Raw genomic sequence first — 9548 nt, forward strand, 5'->3', positions numbered from 1 at the left:
CTTGAATTAACCAGTAATTATCGTTTACACAGAACTTCCATTCATAATCTGGAACGTATTAGATCAGATGGACTTTAGCACTAGATATCTGTCAACAAATTTTATTCTACGTTATGAATAAATATGCACGTTCCCTTTATGGGATTGCCAAGTTTCGTGAATATCGGAATTTTTAGAAACGCTCGTGAAAAAGTACGAGAAAAAGTGAATTAAAGTTGGATACTGCGACGCACGAAGGTTTCATTTACGCGAGCAGTATTTACCGTAATCAAGTCCGCTATTGACGTTCAGTGATTAGTTTAATCGCATTACGGTACTCGTTAAATACGAATAAGGCTGTGAAAAAATAAACCGAGCCATCTTGCGACCTACGATTTTCACTTGCACGCGGTGGTATTTAAATTCTCGTGATCGTAAAAAATTTTGATGTAATATCAAAAACGCGTAAGAAAAGAAATATCGATACTTTCCAAGTTCCAAACCAGAGGATTCTCTTAAGAAGAATGGGCTCTGCGAGAGTAAGTAGAATGAGGACAGATTCGAGCAATTGTCCCTTAGGAAGGCTGACTATAATGTTTGACCTAATACGATCCGCAAAGAAGGTTTATTCTTCTCCATGGAACACTTGACTGTCGCGCCATTTTTCCATCTCCAGTCCACGACATTTGTCCAAAGTATAATGCAAATAATACCTATGTTCGATGGTGTATTTGATATTTCACGTTTTTAATGACAGTGACGGTTTTTAAATAAATCTGTCCAGATAGTAAATCTACTAAACTAGACAACGTTTCAAACAGCATATAGAAATAAACAAAATCTATTCGTTCGTGAATCCCATCGACCCTCCAGTCACACGACTCAGCAGATAAAACTCTAACCTGACGTTATATTCGTCGACTCTATGAAAAATAAATAAGTCGCTTTCTCGATAAAGATTTCCGGATGTAATATTCCGTTTCACGGAAAATCGAGTTTAGTCGAATTTCGCGAGTTCAGCGTCGAACGCGAATAGCGAGGGAAACTCGTTTCCCGTGGATCGACGTCGAAATTTCGGTCCAGTCTGTGTTTGCTATTTTCACGAGCAGTGAGGGTGTAACTCCTAAATAATTGCGCTTTTAATTAGGTAACGCCGAAAACGCGTTGCTAATTTTCATTTAATTTCTGCTCTATAACGCGTTCTATTCGACAACGCACAGTAACCGTGCGTTGGGAAATTTATTATCGCGAACGCGCGTAATTGAACGTTCGCGAATATTTCACGAGATACGCGAGCAATTTTCCCCGAATCCTTAATGAAAGCTTATTAACTATTATCGCGGCCATAAATCCACCGTCGCAGTTCCTCGAATATTGAGTCATGGGGGAACGGCGCATCGTCGTGCTCGCTGAGCTCGCAAAAAACCCGGTATCTGTTACCACGCGTTCTCCAACTTCCTTCTAAATCATCGCAGTACCAGGAAATATCGATTCCAATTCCATACACCATAGTCGAAGCACACGAACCAGCACGCTGGAATGCTAATCCCACGAAACGCGAGAATTTCGAAAAAAGACACGAGCATCTACATCAATCCGGACACAACTGGACGACGTGCTTGGAGATAAATGCAATCGGTCAACTTCTATTCTTGTGAATGAAATTATAAATTTTTTTTATACAGCAAATATATCTGTCGTTTGAATAAATTATTTTGCTCATTAACAACGCAAGTCCAGTACAGTAAGAAGAAAAGTAAACTTCTGGTAGCGGGACGATGTGGATACAGTATAATTTGATAGCAAAAACGCGAGGTAAATGAAAATATTAAAAAATATTTCGCTTGCTAATAACACATTCTGCTCAAAGTACGAAGAAAACTGTTACCCGCTCGGCTACCATTTTCCCCTTCCGACATTTATTATGAAATTCGCGAACTCGCACGCGGAAATGCCGTGCCCGCGAAACCGGAGAATTTCGAAAAACACAACGACGAGAGTCGACGTTAATTCGCGTAACTCGACGGCCGACGAGATGCTAGTCATTCGTTTCATTGCGTTCTTCGTGCCGTGCTCGGTTGAATCCACCGTTAATTCGCCCGGCGCACAAAGTGAATTTCAAATTGTGATCCGAAAATTCCCATCCTGCTTGCGGTTTTATCTTTCCACGCGTTTACGATACACCCCGGTGAAAATACAGTCGCGGACACGGTACGCGCACAGGGAAACAGGACAAAACAGAGAGAGTGAAAGAGAGAGAAGGAGAGAAAGAGCGGGAGCTGTTGCTCCGAAAATACGCACTTCGAGTATGCATCAAAGGCACGGCCGGACGTGCATATTCACTGGCCTACGTTAATTTGATTGTTCTGTTTATTTCTCGTAAATGAAATTAAAATAGCTCGACTTCGCGGGTCGTGCAGTTTCGGCGACTATGGACCGGGGTACGAGGAAGGGCGAGAACGAGACGAAGAGAGAGAGAGGATTGAGCGCGGGGGCGGTGGAAGCTTATTGCGACTCCACCTTTTTAATTAAAGTTTGAAACTGAACTAGCGCATGCAAGAGGGTTCCGTGGCCCCGAGCGAAGAGGAGCACGGCGCATAAAATAGTCAAGTGTAGCTTTCTTCTTTGCCGAGCTCTGTCATCCTGCTTGTTTGACATTCTTGCCATTATAAAATGAACGACGACACGGGCTGGGGAGATCACCCGTGGTTCTCTTCATTTAGAAATGAAATTCCGAAAGTTTAATCATTTTATGACGCGTCGACGGCCATTATACTGTTAAGTTGCTCCGCGAGTTTCGCGCGTTGATCTCTCGTTCGTCACAAAATTAGGATCTTATAGCTTTTAACTTTTAATTGCTCGTCTTATCAAACGCTCGCTTAATTTATTTAATTTATGTACGCGCGTACCGCTTCTCGAGCAGTTACTGCCACGCTAACGAGACAGAGTCGCGGAGCAACTGGTAATTACGGATTAAGAAACCTTCTGTTACTGTGCATTACTGCCTCAAACTCCTGTCTATGGGGCAAACGACAAACTATACAATTTTGAGAAAATGAATATAAGAATCACTATACAGGAGTGCCCTACGATACGTAAAAGAATCATCCTGTCTTTATGTCGAAACGATAAATACGTACGATAGATGACACTGGTGATTGTATTCTAAGTTTGATTAATGGACGTGAGTTATCAGTTTAACAACATCAGCACTTCGAATTCCAGAATTTATCGAATTGCACATTCGTAGCTCTGGCATAAGAGTAATATGTGCATGCAATATTAATAGATTCAGTATCTGTATCCCTAACATTACATTTAATTTATAATTGAGAATGATTTCTTCTTCGATTGTGAACGGATATGAATCAAGTGTTTCATCAGAATTGGATTATCTTGATACCAAAACAGAAACGGTTTTAGATTAAAAAATCATATTTCTGAGATTTATCTTGATACATTAGCGTAAATATATTACAGGAAGAAACATACCCAATGGTAAGTTAAAGTATGAATTCATTTAAGGCGTTTAAAATTTTTTTTATGGCACTAAATCTCAGAATTCTTGCAAGGAAAACGTTACGTAGTAAAAAAAAAAACAGTAAAAAATCGCTGTAAGTAATGCTGATGTATACAGGGTGATTTTAGGAACTGGAACGAGCCAGACCTCCTCCCTAAGCGAAGACAGACAAAATTAGCGGAGAAAAATGTTGCACGGTTTAATAAGATTTATCTTCCTCTGGCCACATTTTCTCCACAGATACAATAAATGGTAGCGCATCGTTCTTTTACGTAAATCGTTTCTTCTCACTGTTTTTCGAGTTACCCGCAACACGTTTCCATTTACTCGCCAAACGGACGGAAACAAGAAAGGGTATTAGTACGCACGGACGTGGACAAATTAATGAGATCGTGCAAGAAAAACTATACGCTTCCGACAAAGTTCATCGTTCGTTTCCAAGACTTCCTAATATTATTATCTCGAATTAAAACAATATTAATACGATTATAAAATTTTGCTGTGGGTTATTATCGACTTATCCTTAATATATCGGTAGTTACGGTGCAATTTGGTACCTTAACGAGCGTGAATCGATCGATAAAGATTAGGAAATAAATTAACGATGTTCGTTTTGCGGTTGCAACGACGATTAGTCAATACGATGCATGAATAAGTGCAATTCGCACGAAGTGTCCGGTATCTAATTCAGTTTCATAAGCTTTGCACCGGCATTGTGCCGGAGTCTGGAACCGCCATTAATTTCGCTAATGGTTAATCAATAAACAAGCAAGTTGCGAGTGGTATTCCACCGCAGGGGATGCACGTGTATTTGTATGGATTCGGACGATCCACAGGGAGGTGCAAGAAAGGCCACAACAACGTTCTTCCGCGTCCGTGGTGGCGAGAGCGCAAGAAAATAGGCACCTGTTCGGCCCACTGTTGCGCACACGGTTGTTTCAATGCCAGGAAAACGAGGGACGCTCGAAGGGGGGGAAAAACGAGGGACAGAAGACGCGAGGCGAACGAACAGGAAGAGAAATTATCACGGAAGAGACGCTATTTGTTATCAGTCCCAAGTAATATAATGGCTCATATGGCTGTTGATTGATGCTCTTACATTTATACACTGTTCGGGGCGATCTATATTCAGTAGAACGTAATTTAACTTCGTTCGCTCTTTGTTACGGGAACCCAAGAAAAATCGTGTTCGTCTAGCATGTCGAGTTATTTTATCTACGTTAATAATACAACCGGGGGATGCTTATTCGTAACGGCGTCAATGGTAAACGATTCAACACGAAGTTCACAGACATCTTTCAAAAGGATCCGAGCAGACTTTAGAAAAGATTAGATTCTGGGTGATTAATGGTTTAATAATATTTCTGAAGAACATAAAATGCCCGAGAAACAGTTTTACGTAATTATTCGATGAATTATTCACCTTTTGGAATCTGTTCGCGTTACCGAAGTGCAATAAATGTTCCAGTAATCTGTAATAATAATAAAACCGTAGCGGAGGATGTTTGTCTGTAATGACACCGACTGCAAACGGCTCAACATATTAGTCATTTGGCAAATGGATCAGGAGCAGATTTCGGTAATGGTTCGGTTTCGAGATTCCAATTACTGTCTGTGAAATGAATTAAAATGTCCAGAAAAACATGGAAAGTCCGACGAACCTGCGGCACGGGTCCGCAGAATTATTCAATTCGCTCGCTATACCCCGCGCGTGGGCATATTTTATTCAAGTGCAATAAATTTCGCGATAATTCGCAATAAACCGACGGAAGTTCAACGCCGTAACAGAAATTTCTGTTTAGCAACATTGCTCGTTAACTGGCTGCAAACGAGTATTGGTCGTTTGACACCATAGAACTTCTTTACGATAATGCAAAAATAATTGACCGCCGTTACTAATGACGATGGAGAATTATTTTGACGCCCGAACCGGTCACGGGGAACGGTTCTAATTTATTTCATAATGCGTACGTTTCGACCGCGATGCGAGTCCTCATCAGCGACTTGCATTACGGTCGAAACGTGGGCATTATAAAATAAATTAGGTTCGTACCCCGCGACCGGTTCCAACATCAAAACAATTCTCCGCGAATGTTTTGTCTCCGAAAAAATTTCATTACCGCGTTTCCAGCGAAATCGATTCTGTATTGCTCTCGAAATTACGAGACTGCAATTTTCTAAAAAATTTTCTGACGTTCCCTCGACGAGGAAGCGGAAAATATCCTTTCGAGCCGGAGCGTAAACGCGATAAATTACTTTTGGACAGAGCCGTTGATAATACGCGGGGGCGAAACTTACCACCCGTTTCCCGTGTACGCCTGCACACGCGTGTTTAAGCAGTTTCAAAACGCGTCGTTCGGTTTGCGATTCACGTTTTCCGGCGACAAAGAGAAGCAATTTTCGCCGGGGTTTGGCCGCCGTGCGGACGCAAACACGCCGATTGTGCGCGATTAATTATTTATGCGGCGGTCGTTTTATCGGGAGGGAGAGTAAACCGTTGTAACTGACGATTGCGCGAAACCGTAGTTCCACGAAACGCGTTATTATCTGAGAAAATTGCGTGGCTGGTCCGAGAGAGAGAGAAAGCGTATCTCGGTCGCGGAAACACAGCGAAACGGACACGTGAATGGATCGCGATCGCAAAGAGCCTCCTAAGGAGTCGTTGACATGAAGTGTTATAAGTAGAATGACGTGCCACGGTACACACGCCGCGTTACACGAGGAGAATTCCTTATCGCGCGGAAGCAACCAGTGGTGCAGTTTCCACGTGGCCTTATGACAGCCACGTCTTGAAACGATTAATATCAGCCAGACGTACCGTGCATATGCCTGAAACGCGATCGTCCTCATAATATGCGCGGATTTCGAAAACGGTAAACGCTCGATAGTTTGTGGATCATCGCGCTGTCGCCTGGAAACTGTGAACCATCGTGAAACGTCGAGAAAGGTATTTTCAACCGAAAACATTTTTTATATTTTAGAGACACGGAACATACGTTGCACCGATACTGAACCCATCATATAAATTCTCCTACATTTTTTCAAAGCAACGGTCATCAAACAATTCATTTGCAATAACCGAACGCGTGTACGCAGTTCATCGGTGGTTAACTTTTTCAGAAGTCAAATAAAATTTGAGTCGGAGGGGTCTAAACAGATCCATGCATTGTGAAAAGGAAAACCGTGTTTCGTGTGTAAATATAAATGGGTCCACGTTCGCGTAACTCGAGAGCACGCCATACATCTTTCATACCTGGAATTCTTTCGTGCCTTTGACCAGCATAAAAGTATAATTCCGTAACAATGACTCTTCCAAAGGATATATTCACGTGGGTATTTACGGAGCGAACAATACGTAGGATCGTAAACGATTCCCCTGGAAATCTAAGAGCCACCTAATTTTATTACCGTTCCCCGAATCTGTACTTCTTCCTCTATGGTTTACAAGAACGTTTTAAATAGATGCTTTATTTACCTTATACGAAGCGGATCAAGGTTTAACGCTAGGTTACGAAAGCTCTCAAGACGCAGTTCGTAGTTCTTCAACCGTGATATCGAGTTCTTGAATAAGAGGGCCTACCGTGGAAAAGTCTGAAGACTTAGGTACAGAGAATGCACACGACCGTCAAATGGAGTACAAAGTACCGTGTATAAGTATACACGTTCAAAATATCGCAGCACACGATCGTATTTACATGCTGTAAAATCATACGTACAGGGACGAGTAAAATTCGTTGCTTGTAGAATAGAAATTAGAGTTCAAATTATAAGATGAAACGTTTCACGATGTTTAAATAAAATAGTAATTATTCGGTCCAACGAAAGTCACGAATCACTACACGTTGATTTTATTTGCCATCTATTACTTCGAGGAAAAAATAATGTTTCATAACGACTCGTGAAAAATAACTCACATTGAAAACCGTTCATCGTATTTGGAGATTTCCTAATTTGAGTATTTCATGTTTTGGTAAGTATTGGGTTAATTCATTTTCTTCATCGTTTCTGATCAAGTAAATGATCAAAAATTATGAATGAAAATTGTACTACGATGCGAGAGATGCAAGAATGTCTCAAATAAAATAAAATAAAGTTAAATAACGCTTGAAATGACCACAGAGAAAAATATATTTTACGACATATTCAAATATATTCGAAAAAGAGAATAAATCTTACTAGAAACGTCGAGAGATATTTAAATAAATTTGTAAACAATTCAAGGGATATCCACAATCCACTGTTATACTTTTAAAAACGGATAATTGCATCAAAGGAAATGTGGATAAAAGACTAACATTCCACTTTCCATTTCTATCGAGATAATGACCAAAACATAAATCTGCAATTGTAAGGAAATAGTTCTTTATAAATTGTAGCATGAAGATGAAAGCACCGTCTCTGTCACCGAAATTAAATGCAACTGAAAATGTATAACACGAAGTGGAAATTAAAACTCGATGACATTACATTGCAAATAATTAAAAACGCAACAGGAATATTGGTCTTGTGATATTTAATATTCATTAAAATCGATTGTTTCAGTACATAAATTATTTCTGACCAGAATGCTCATCCTCAGATTTAACGAAAATTATTTTATTTTGAACGAAAACGACTATATACATAACAAATGCTTCGATAACAGTGAATATTAAATATTGCTTGATTTAATGCCTGATGGTCATAAATTTTCAACGAATACACTGACAAGTTATAAAAAAAGGACTCGAATCACATATTGAAATAAAATTTGTTTGCAATTAATATCCAAGGTGGTTAAATAAATATAAACGGACGATTTTCACTGCGAGATACCTTTTACGTACGCACACATTTACATTGCATTGCTCTGATTAATGTTCCACAAAATTTTTTATCTTTACGTTATATTGCAAATAAATAGAAATAGACTATATCTATAAATTATACTTTCAGCGTTAGCCTCTTGTACGGAAGAGGACCATAAATCAATGGTCGAAATACTAACAAACTATGCTCGAATATGCAATACCTGACTCTACTGTTTCTACTTATTTCGTCGAGTAATAGTTACTCTATACCTTTCTAGTTTCATTATAAACGTGTTTTATCCTATCTAATACGCGATCGAAAGTAGCGAACGGTTTTCACCGTGATAGACGTTGCACGTATGTAGCGCGCGCGCTATCCAAACGGAAGTTCAACTGTATCGCTCAAAGAATATTGGCTGCCGGGAAAGGAAGCACGTCGCGTCGCGCGCGATCAAGAATTCCAAACCACGCGTAAGAAGTGAGGTCTGTCGAACTGACAGTAACGACTGGAACTACGTTTCCTACGAGGAACGTGTTCCGCGCGCTGCTTCGGCACCGGCGCGCCCGGGAATCGTGAACGAAAGTGAAATAAATAACAAGGAAGCGAGGAACCACTCACGTTTGCTGACAGCGCAGGCGATCGTCGGCGATGCGCTCGAGGTCTCGTGTCGTGGGTGGCGCAGAATCGTTGCTTTCCTTCTGCTGGTAGTTTCGCGCACTGTCTTCTCGCTGGTCGAATAGGTAATCGAAAATCACGCGCGTAACGTGCAACTTCGCGACACGACACCGCACAGAAAACACTGACAGGAAGGCTGGCGAATACTCGCGGTCGTCGGGATTTACGTGTTGTCCGTGGTTAGGTTGGCTCGAGCGTGCACGTACGGTTTTCGCGCGTCGCGACGAACGAACGTGGGTACGGCCAATCGACGAAGGCAATGCGTACCCCTCGCGACCCCGTGACGAACTGAGGATCGCGCTGGCGGCGCAGCGCCACCGTGACCCGTGGCGACACCGCGAACTAAACTCGCACCCGTATATACCGCCTGTCGCGGGCCCGCACACGCGACCAGCAGAGAGGACTATCTTCAAACTTCGGCCAAGTTCTGGCTCCCCGTCTTTCGCGTTTTCATTTCACGCGACGGGACTCATCGGATCGTAAAAATGCTCGAGAGAATAATCTGATCCTCGCGATTGCGACTTTACAATTTCACTCGGCCTCGCGTGCGGATGAACCACCCGAACGCCGGACCGTTAAACGG

At 41.6% G+C, this 9548-nt stretch overlaps 1 protein-coding gene across 2 annotated transcripts in view; it reads right to left on the minus strand.

The window, feature by feature from the left end:
* LOC143342399 (discoidin domain-containing receptor 2) overlaps positions 1 to 9234 on the minus strand; it is a 192359-nt gene extending 183125 nt beyond the window's left edge. For both annotated transcript variants that reach the window (XM_076766227.1, XM_076766225.1), the window contains exon 1: positions 8909 to 9234. The gene's annotated coding sequence lies outside the window, so the exon portion shown is untranslated. The remainder of the gene's footprint in view (positions 1 to 8908) is intronic.
* Positions 9235 to 9548: the final 314 nt, after the last annotated feature.

Source organism: Colletes latitarsis, chromosome 6 (genome assembly GCF_051014445.1).
Source record: "Colletes latitarsis isolate SP2378_abdomen chromosome 6, iyColLati1, whole genome shotgun sequence".
Taxonomy (NCBI): domain Eukaryota; kingdom Metazoa; phylum Arthropoda; class Insecta; order Hymenoptera; family Colletidae; genus Colletes; species Colletes latitarsis.